The following is an 11,221-nucleotide window of genomic DNA, read 5'->3' on the forward strand; positions in this document are numbered from 1 at the left end:
GCCCTTATTCACCCCATTTTTTCAAAGCTTAAAAGGACCCAAACACCATAGCATTTGCTCTCAGGGGTGTCTCTCCCCTAAGATTGTTCTGGTTGCCCTCCTGAAGCTTTTACAGCTCCACAATATCCTGTCTGAGGAGAGGAGGCCACAACGGCTCATTGTATTACAAGTCCATCGTTAGGTGCGATGAAGCGCAAGAGGCAGCGCACCGCCCATTACACTGCTTCCGGCGCCACCAGAACACCCCTCTCTTGCTGCAAGAGGGAAGCATTCCAGTGTGTGGCGTTGTCACTTGTCTCCACCACAACAGGGACACCAAGGCCCTGCACACATGTATACCCTCCAACGTTTTTATGATGAAAATAGGGACAGCCTATTCAATCATGATGATGATGATGATTGTGGCGTTCGTACGGAGCTCCCAGTCGTCTCACGGACTATTGACCCGTACACCACTAATCCACTGCCACCAACCAGGTCCTCCCCGGTAAATCACTTAGTCTCAGTCAGGTTCTTAAGTTAACAATCAAGACTGTAGTTTATTGCAAACACAAATAAACTTTAAATGCATTCGAAACGCTGTTCCCCTTTACCCTCCTAGTCTTACTTTATTCTGTCTCTAACTCTTCTACCTCCCCTCACACAAGAACCAACTGCACTAACTGTCTCTCTAATTCCAACTGTCTGCCAACTGCTTTCCCAACTGCCTTTTCCCAACCAACTAACCAACTAAACCTCGGGCTAAGCCCTTTTATAAACAGGTAGGCTCCACCTCTGGCTTTTCTATTGCTCTACCTATTAACTCTTTCTCTCCCCCTGTACAGACATTTTCAAACGAATGGGCAAACGCCACGATGATGATGATATTATTTATATCTCGCCCATCTGACCGAGTTGCCCCAGCCCCTCTGGGCAGCTGCCAACACATATAAAAACATAATAAATGCTGGAAATGTGGAGAAAAAGAAGGAACCTTTTACCACATGTGGTGGACGTGCCCCAAGGTAAAATACTTCTGGGAAAGGATTTATAATGAATTGAAAAAAAGTGTTGAAAAACACATTTACTAAAAAACTAGAAGCCTTTTTACTTGGTATAGTGGGGGGTGAAATCCCCAAAAAGGATCTTACTTTTTTTCTGTATACCACAACAGCTGCCAGAATATTGTTAGCGAAGAATTGGAAGAAACAAGATTTACCAACTATCAGAGAATGGCAGATGAAGATTATGGACTATATGGAACTTGCCGAACTGACCGGGAGACTCCGAGACCAGAGAGAAGAGACGGTGGAAGAAGACTGGAAGAAGTTTAAGGAATATTTGAAAAAATACGTTAATATTTAAACCTTAGAATAGCTTTGGAAGTGGATATAGGCTGTAGGGTCAGAAGTAGAAGATAGGGTATTTTAAAATAGTATTATTTGTAAGTGATAAAAGTTATTTTAAGTATGATAAAAAAGATGGTTAGAAATTATGATATATGTAAACTGCTAAAGATGAAGTAAAATGAAAATCAGATAGGTGGGACTTGGGGAAGTCAACTTAACAATGTTTAGAAAATAATGATAGGACAAGAATTTGTTCTTATTGTTTGTCTTTTCTGTCTGTGTTTTTTATGTGTTATAAAATGAATAAAAAAATTTTGGGAAAAAAACATATAAAAACATAATAAAACATTAAACTTTTTTTAAAAAAAAACCTTTCCTATATAGGGCTGCCTCCAGATGTGTTCTAAAGGTTGCATAGTTACTTATCTCTTTGGCTTGGGGGTCCCATAACTCCACCCCCTCCAACATTTCTCTGATGAAAATGAGGACATCCTAAGGAAAAGCGGAGCATTCCTGGATCAAATCAGAAACCGGGACAGCTTCTGTGAATACAGGACTATCCCTGGAGAATAGGGACACTTGGTGGGTTTTGTGCATGTCTCTTGGTGAGTTTGACAAGAGGGGGCTTCTGGCATAGGGCACTATGGAATGACCCCCCCCCCCTTACTAAGTTTCAGTGAGAGCAGGGGGAGGCCCACCTGGGACGCAGGAGAAAGCACATGCCATTTTTGCCTCAGGTGGTCAAATGGGACGGGGCGGCCCCTCCTCCAGCCACACAACTGATTGTAGAAGAGCAATCTATCCCAATGAACTCAAATGTAAAATCTGCCTTTTTCATTCTGTATAATTGGCAAAAGTGTAATTTTAATGTTTTAATGTTGTATTTTAATCTTATTTTTAAGTTGTATTCATTCAACTTGTTTTTATTATTGCTTGCTAGCCACCCTGAGCCCGGCCTTGGCTGGGGAGGGTGGGGTATAAATAAAATTTATTATTAATATTATTAATATTGAGTGAATATTGGAAAATTAATAAAAATATAGGTTTTGTTTTTTTAAATGCCTTTTTCAAAGCAGTCACATACTTTTATATAACTACTCCACCTTACTCACTTTCTCTAAGCCAAATACACCCTCTGTTCCACACACACACACACACACACACACACACACACACCATGATTTGGGTTCCCTTTTTATCTACCTTTTCCAGCTCTTCCGTAAGCACCACCACAGCCAAAACATAAAACCTTTCCTTACAGAAAACTCCTCAAACCTATCTAATATAATCCCGATCCAGTACACTCAAAATATGTGTTTTTATCATTGGTTGCAGGAAGATGCAGAATGCGCCGCCACACAACTGTGGACCTGCCAGGAAGGGGAAAGGAATTCTTCTGCCGTGTCAAATGGAATTCAGCCTGTGCCAAAGAGCAAAATGAGAGGTTGAAAATGAAGCAGATATAGCACCGCCACTGCAGAAACCGTGCATTTGCAGAGATGGATTTCTCTGGAAACACATAAGTTAGTAGTAAGTGAGGTCAGGATAGCTCAGCGAGACTTTATGAACGGCGTCAAAGTACATAAAACTGTTCCTTTAAGGAACTCAACAGCAATATCAATTAGCTTTATTTACAAGTATACTTTAGCTGTCTGTGTTGTCCACTGATATATAACCGCAAAGCAATGACTCCACAGGCTTATTCAGTTGCCCTCAGCCTCACCCTTTCAATCTTCTGAAGACAAAAATTCTCCCTTTCTCCTTCCACCCCCTCCATGCACACACCTAACACACACACGCATATGGTTTGCGCTTGGGGGCTTAGAAATCGATATTCATCACTGCATATTTAAAAGAAGTCTTAAGCAGGGCTTTTTTTCAGCTGGAACTTACTAGAACTCAGTTCCAGCACCTCTCATGTGGGTGCCATTGCCATTATAAGAGAACAAAGGAGGTGTTCCTGGTGAGTTCTGGCATGGTGAGTTTCTAGAAAAATAGCACTGGTCTTAAGAAAGAATTGAAAGCAAGAAATAAAAATAACTTCCTATAGTAGAGTAGAAGTTTCTCACATTGGTTCTTCTAGAAACAAAACCTGAGGAAAAAGTGCTATATAATCATCTTTCTTTCTTTCTTTCTTTCTTTCTTTCTTATTTATTTATTTATTAATAATATCTGTTATACAGCATGCTTTGTGGCATGGCTCACCCAGGTAACTCACAATATTATAAAGGTAAGGGACCCCTGGACGGTTAAGTCCAGTCAAAAGCAACTATGGGGTTGTGGCGCTCATCTCGCTTTCAGGACGAGGGAGTCAGCGTTTGTCCACAGACAACTTTCTGGGCCAGCATGACTAAAACACTTCTGGTGCAACGGGACACTGTGACAGAAACCAGAGCACATGGAAATGCCGTTTACCTTACCTTACCTATTTATCTAGTTGCACTGGTGTGCTTTCGAACTGCTAGGTTGGCACGGGCTGGCACAGAACAACGGAAGCACACCACCGTTGAGCAGATTCGAACCGCCGACCTTCCAATCAGCAAGCCCAAGAGGCTCAGTGGTTTAGACCACCGCGCCACCCGCTCCAGAGTCACAATATTATAAAACACAGTAAACACTACAAGCTATAGTAAGATTGAGGTGTGGAAGTGAGAGCTGGACCAAAAAGAAGGCTGATCGCCGAAGAATTGATGCTTTTGAATTATGGTGCTGGAGGAGAGTCTTGAGAGTCTCATGGACTGCAAGAAGATCAAATCTATCCATTCTGAAGGAAATCAGCCCTGAGTGCTCACTGGAAGGACAGATCCTGAAGTTGAGGCTCCAATACTCTGGCCATCTCATGAGAAGAGAAGACGTCCTGGAAAAGACCCTGATGTTGAGAAAGATTAAGGGCACAAGGAGAAGGGGATGACAGAGGACAAGATGGTTGGACAGTTTTCTCGAAGCTACTAACATGAATTTGACCAAACTGCGGGAGGCAGTGGAAGACAAGAGTGCCTGGCGTGTTCTGGTCCATCTGTGTGGAAAAGCTCTCTCTCCCCCTTTATCAGAAGGACTAGCTCCATAACCTTTTCCTTGCAGCTAATTTTTTGTGACACAGGGATCCCACCCTGCAGAGATATGGAAATATGGAAGCTCCTGGACATGCCAAAACCACCTATCATCAGATCAATAAGGTAGCTTTGATTGTGTCCTCAATGTGCAACTGTTGGCCAAACTGGCTGGAGCTGATGGAACTCCAATAACAACAATAATCTGGAGGACAGAATAGTCTTCTCCTCTGGTTTGGAAAGAGATCGTGTCTAAATCAGCTCCCCAGAACCTGTTTTCAGTCTAGGGGACTATCACAGAAATAACATGGGAAAATAACATGCACATGGAATTAAGGAAGATCTTAGCAGGTGCACCTACTAATCTAGACAGTGCTCACCAGCATCCTTTTCATTTGAAATGAGCCTGTGCACAAGGTTCAAGATTCTTGTATTAATTTTACAAACTGAACAACTTAGGTCCTGGGCAGCTTTTATGGACAACCTGAACCCTTATAACCTAGCTCAATCACTGAGATTATCTATAGGAGCCTTGTTGGTTGTGCCCCAAATTGGTACTTACATCAACACAAAAACTTCAATGTCATCATTGGCCTGCTCAATGGAGATTCAGGGGGCATTTTTTAATGTTAATGTTTCAGTCTTTGCCACCAGGATTCTTTAGGCAATTAAAAAAAAGGTGGGGGGGGGGCGTTGTAATAGTTGGCTGGTGATCTGTTTCAAAGAGATATAAAAACTGTCATTAAAAGCTATAGAATGTAGAAAACAGGCAACCGTATAGGAAAATGCTCAAAAAGGTGAAGGCCAAAAGATAATATTAAAAGACAATAGCAACTGCACAACTAAATAACCGAGAGAATACATCCATTAACGCTGAGGGGAAATGCAAGCTTTTAATGAAAATCAGCAGTGAAAACTCTGTTTTGTGAAGAATGATTTGCAACACAAAGTCGTAGAGAAAGAAAAAACAAAACTTAAGAGGAAACCTAATGGATGGCAAGGTTGTACATTATTTGCTAATTACTTAATGTTTAATGTTTTATTATGTTTTTATATGCTGGAAGCCACCCAGGGTGGCTGGAGTACCCTGTCAGATGGGCAGGGTACAAATAATAAAAAATATTATTATTAGTTATCATTATTACTTTGCTACGAGATTATAAAATACACTGACATATACGGCTCTGGTACAACTGATATGCAAAGTCAGATAGGTAAGAGCCTTGACTGTGTTCTGTTCTTTCTGTTCATCCTTATTAATCATTGAGTCCCATGGTTAAAATTGTGGGGGGACATATAAAATACAGTAGAATCAAGAGTGATCTTGGGTTATCATCTCCTGGTTTCTACCTTTCTAGCACATGTGCTGCATTCCTATGCAACCATGGTTAGCATTATGAGAATGAGCCTTTATAAGCCCCAGGGTGGTGCAATGCAGGTAGGATGTAGTTACTCACCTGCCTTCTCTACCCTGAGCATTGTTGCCGGTTCCTCACCTGCCTTCCGAACACTGAGCATTGCTGCTGGTTCCTAATGAGGAGAGGGGCAAGGAATGGAGAGTGAGCCATAGTGTGGGTGTGACAGTGGAGTCAACCCACCTGGCTCTCTATTCCTCAGCCCTACCTCTCACCCTCTCGGGATATGGTGCTCAGGTTCAGAAGGCTCATGAGCAATCCAACTCTATCTGCGCCACCCCACCCAACTGCTACTGCTTTCTCCCCTTCTGTTTCCTCCTCCAGTATGGTCACAAGGAGGAGATGGGAATTTTCAACTTCTGTTGCCCATTGACCATGGTTTAGCATATCGTCTCAACCCTAAACTATGGTTGATCTGAACTATGAAGTCTGAAGGCGACTTGTTCCAACAAAACACATTGGTCTGCAACCGGACGACACAACAAGCTCCTCAATTTAAAATGAAAGCTGGCGCTTCCAAACTCCTCCTCATGGCTGTGCAAGAGGATGAGGTGCGGGGACACACAAACTCAAGGCTCCCTGAAGTTCATTATTGTAACCCTTAACCATGGTTTAGTGTTACTTCCAATGAGGACCAAAAGGAAGATGAAAAAATGAGGTTCAGGTAAACAAGACGAGTTTTAAAATATACTCAACACAGTAATCTGGAGTGGGGAAGTGGGTTAGGCTTGTGAGTGATCGAGAACTTAATAGTGCAGGTGTTGGGAACCTTTGGTCCTCTCGATGTTGTTGAACTACAACTCCTATCATTCCTGACCATTGGCCATGCTTGCTAGGGCTGATGGGAGTTGTAGGTTCAGCAGCAACTGCAGGGCCAAAGGTTCCCCACTCCTGTCATAGAGCAACCAATCCCAGTGGGCCTTGCCTACAGCAACCCTCGTTTTCTAAGGAACAATTGGGAGCACAGTTTAAGGCAGACACAGTTTTGCTTCCCCCCCACAGGTCATCATATATAGGGCAGGCACATATGGTTTTGGAAAGCAGGTCTCACAAGCCAAATTGGGGGCCCTGCTGGGCCTTATTGGCCCCACAGACCAGAGCCTCCCCCGTGCTGCATTACATTACAGTGGTACCTCAGGTTAAGAACTTAATTCATTCTGGAGGTCCATTCTTAACCTGAAACTGTTCTTAACCTGAGGTAACACTTTAGCTAATGGGGCCTCCCGCCACTGCTGCATGATTTCTGTTCTCATCCTGCAGCAAAGTTCTTAACCCGAGGAACTATTTCTGGGTTAGTGGAGTCTGTAACCTGAAGCGTCTGTAACCCGAGGTACCACTGTAAATTATTTGCACATGTGCAGGTTGTAACAGATCCTCCAAGTGTCCCTATTCTCCAGGGACAGTCCCAGATTTATAGAAGCTATACTAGTTTCTGATTTGATCTTGGAATGTCCCACTTTTCCTTAGGATCAGCGCAGTCTTTAGCATATGCGCCACTGGGGTGCAAAGATCCGCCCAGCGCCCCCAAATTTAGTTTAGGCCCCAAATTAACTTTTATTATGCTTATGTCAGACACCACACTTATGCCTTATCTCTTGTTTATGAAAGAAGGTAGGAAAAAGAAACAAACTTTTTTATTTGCTCATTTATTTACAACACAGTTATACTTAAGTATAGAACACCACCTCACTTAAACTTACAAGTATTGTTTAGGCACCTACTTAGGAAAAACATCAGTCGTGTCAAAGATGCCACTGACCCCGCTGCTGCATAACAGCGCAGCTCAATACAATATGTAACATAATATTTTGATGTAAGAGTTAATTTCGCGTGCATAGCACCGTTGAGAATGACAAGCACCGTCGTTGAGTCAAGCGCCGCCGTTGTGAATGACAACGCTAGTGCGGCACGGCTTTGGTAACTGAGTGCACAAACTTGAAAGTCCTTTAGTGAAACAGTAGGTATACATTTTGGTATTACAGTGGTACCTCTGGTTGCAAATGGGATCCATTCCGAAGACCCGTTCGCAACATGAAAAGGGCACAACCCACAGTGGCACGCAGGTTGTGATTCGCCGCTTCTGCGCATGTGTGTGACATCATTTTGCGCTTCTGCGCATGCACAAGCAGTGAAACCCGGAAGTAACCCTTTCCGGTACTTCCGGGTCGCCACGGGATGTAACCTGAAAGAACGTTACATGAAGCAAACGTAACATGAGGTATGACTGTATCTAGGTATATATGTATTTTCTTTTTCTAGCTTGATCAAAATAATTTCATAACAGGTAGATCGTTAAGAGCTTAGGTGGCTTCAGCAGCAGGCGCCTGGCACTCCCCAGAATTCAGCGCCCGGGTGCCCTGCACCCCTTGCACCCCTGGGTAAAGATGGCCCTGCTTAGGATGTCCCTATTTTCATGAGAGAAATGTTGGAGGGTATGGAATAGGACACACACCCCCAGGGCTTTTTTTCAGCTGGAAGTCCATTCTGGCACCTCTCAGGTGTGTGCTATTGCCATTCTAAGAGAACAAGAGAGGCATCCATGGTGAGTTCCAGCACCTCTTTTTCTAGAAAAATAGCCCTGGACATCCCTATTTTCTTCAGAGAAATGTTGGAGGGTATGTTGTAAATGTGAAAACTCTCTTGGATCTTATCCCGCACCCTGGTGGACAAAGGCTGTTACTGAAGGTGATTTGGTGTCAGTATCAAACTTGCACCACTGAATTAAGTCAAAGCAATTTAGTGCTAAGATCAGGAGATAAAGGCCTTTGCCTGCTCTTTAGAGATACCTGGACTGGAAAATAGCCTCACAGCTGTGAGCAAAGTAAGTGTTAAGTCAGCAGGTAATGTACAACAACTTTATATACTATTGAAAACTAAGCAGTCTAATCTTAATAACATCTTTTTATAGGTACCGCCCCATGTGACACAAGTGCCACTATAGGTAAAGAGGAAAGTGAAATCATCTTAATGTTTCCAATTCTAAATATTTACACACCGTTATGCCTGAACCATGGCCAAGGCAGCTAACAACAACAAAATTAATCTGAAGATCAATATACAATTAACAATGAAAAGGTAACAGAGAATCATTCCCTTGTACCTTGGGACGTGGCCACAGAGAGCAATCAGCAAAGCATAAAATTAATAAAAACACCAGAATATCTTTATGATCGGGGATTTATATAAGATGCTACCCCAAGCAACCACGTTTAATTAAAGTTCATTTTGTAAGCTGGGCATAGCATTTGTGCATATCTCTAAGAAGAGGCTTATTTCTTATTCAAATTCACTTCCCAATTAACATGCAGGCTCATAAAATTCTCCTCCATAACTTTGCATATAGTGGTTGAAACAAAACACACACACACACACAGAGAGAGAGAGAGAGAGAGAGAGAGAGAGAGAGAGAGAGCGCGCTGGTAATAGCCTTATTAAATTATTATATTGCACTTTACAGTGTTATGCAGATTTCCTTCTCAAATTGACTACAGATTTCTCTCCAACCCATCTCATCACTTATACTCATGTAACCAATGATTTGCTTGCAAAGAAACTGGTGTTCGGGAGGCGGACAGCTAACACTTCCCTCTCTCCACCCCCTCCCAAATTTATTCTAATACTTTTCATTATGCGCTAATTACTCTGACTGGTGATGGTTGAAGGGGAAAATGTGTGTGGCAGCCACAGCTCTTCCCACAACCACCAGAGGAATTCATATATCACAGCCATTGTATGCAGATGCTACCAGTCTTTTCGTTTGTGTTTTCTCTGAGCCCGGAGGATTTTCATTTTTTAGGTCGCGGCTGCAATTTTTCATGCTGTCACTTCCAAACATGCATATTGACAAGAATGTCAGGAAGTGGCCTTGCATGCATTTATTTTCTCTCCCACAGCTTTGCAAATAATGAGAAAGATGATTTATCCATTAAGGTGCACACTGATTCATTGCTGAGAATGCGTTTACATTCATGTAATGGCATAATTAGCAGCGGTTGTCTGCAAAGGAGATGCTTTTACGGCCCATTGTTACTCGGCTAATACTCGACCTTTGGGTCCGGATGTGGGCGGCTCCATATATCACTTTTTTGAATGCTGGTGATGCATTTTCAAACCAAGTTGGTCGTAAAAGGCTTAATTAAAAGTTGTAAAAGAGCCAGAAGTCTCATTGTTTAGCTTTGGGATTGCCAGTGCAAACAGTTTTGTTGTGTGGTCATGAGGGTTTGGCAGCAACTTGCCAAAAAAAACAACCCCTTCCATTTTCTATCACTTATTCTTCAAATGTAGGGGCTAGACAGAACAGATATAAAGTTATAAAGCCGTTCATTACCTGCTGTAGAGAGACAAGGCTAGTAAAGCTCTTTCTCTATATATGATCATCTTTTGCACAGTCCTTATCAGTAAATAAAATTATTCTTGTTGTTCTTCTTCTTCTTCTTACTATTTACTTATTCCTCGCTCATCTGTCTGGGTTTCCAGCCACTCTGGGTAGCTTCCAACAGAATATTAGTATGTTTCCGAGCACAATTCAAAGTGTTGGTGCTGACCTTTAAAGCCCTAAATGGCCTTGGTCCTGTATACCTGAAGGAGCGTCTCCACCCCCATCATCCAGCCCAGACACTGAGGTCCAGTTCTGAGGGCCTCCTGGTGGTTCCCTCACTGCGAGACGTGAGGTGACATGGAACCAGGCAGAGGGCCTTCTTGGTAGTGGCGCCTGCCCTGTGGAATGCCCTCCCAGCAGATGTCAAGGCAATAAACAACTATTTTACTGTTAAAAGACAACTGAAGGTGGCCCCGTTTAGGGAAGTTTTTAACGTCTGACGCTGTATTGTTTTTAATATTCAGTTGGAAGCCGCCCAGAGTGGCTGGAGAAACCCAGCCAGATGGGCGGGGTATAAATAATAAATTATTATATTACTATTATTAGAAATACGATAAAACTTCAAACATTAAAAACTTCCCTAAGCAGAGCTGCCTTCATTCAGATGTCTTCTAAAAGTCAGATAGCTGTTTATTTCCTTGACATCTGATGGGAGGGCGTTCCACAGGGCAGGTGCCACTACTGAGAAGGCCCTCTGCCGGGTTCACTGTTGCTACTCTTGCCAAAAGAATCCACTCTTTTAATAACAAACGAAAGAAAACAAATTCTGAAATGCTCTAAATGGTCTCCACAACTGATAGGCCAAATATGCACCCCAGCCGTTCAAAACATGAAGCAAACGTGAGAAACATTCTTCCCGTTTTTTTTCAATGGAAAGAAAATGGAAGCAAAAGGTAACTTGGCCTCCTTCAGATGTTTTGGACTACAATTCCCATCAATCCCACCTACGTGCTGTAAATAAAGGCAAGATTAAAAAAAATGCAATGAATCAATCAATGCATCTTTCAGTGGGACTCTGGATATTTGCCTCCAGTAAATATCAGGAAGGAG

At 42.6% G+C, this 11,221-nt stretch overlaps 1 long non-coding RNA gene across 1 annotated transcript; it reads left to right on the forward strand.

Moving 5' to 3' along the window:
* The first annotated feature begins 317 nt into the window (after positions 1-317).
* LOC310754024 lies at positions 318-2,937 on the forward strand. The gene is made up of 2 exons (XR_014543544.1): positions 318-1,004; positions 2,664-2,937. It is a non-coding gene; the product is annotated as an uncharacterized lncRNA (long non-coding RNA).
* Positions 2,938-11,221: the final 8,284 nt, after the last annotated feature.

This window comes from Podarcis filfolensis, assembly GCF_964270895.1.
Source record: "Podarcis filfolensis genome assembly, chromosome: 2".
NCBI lineage: Eukaryota > Metazoa > Chordata > Lepidosauria > Squamata > Lacertidae > Podarcis > Podarcis filfolensis.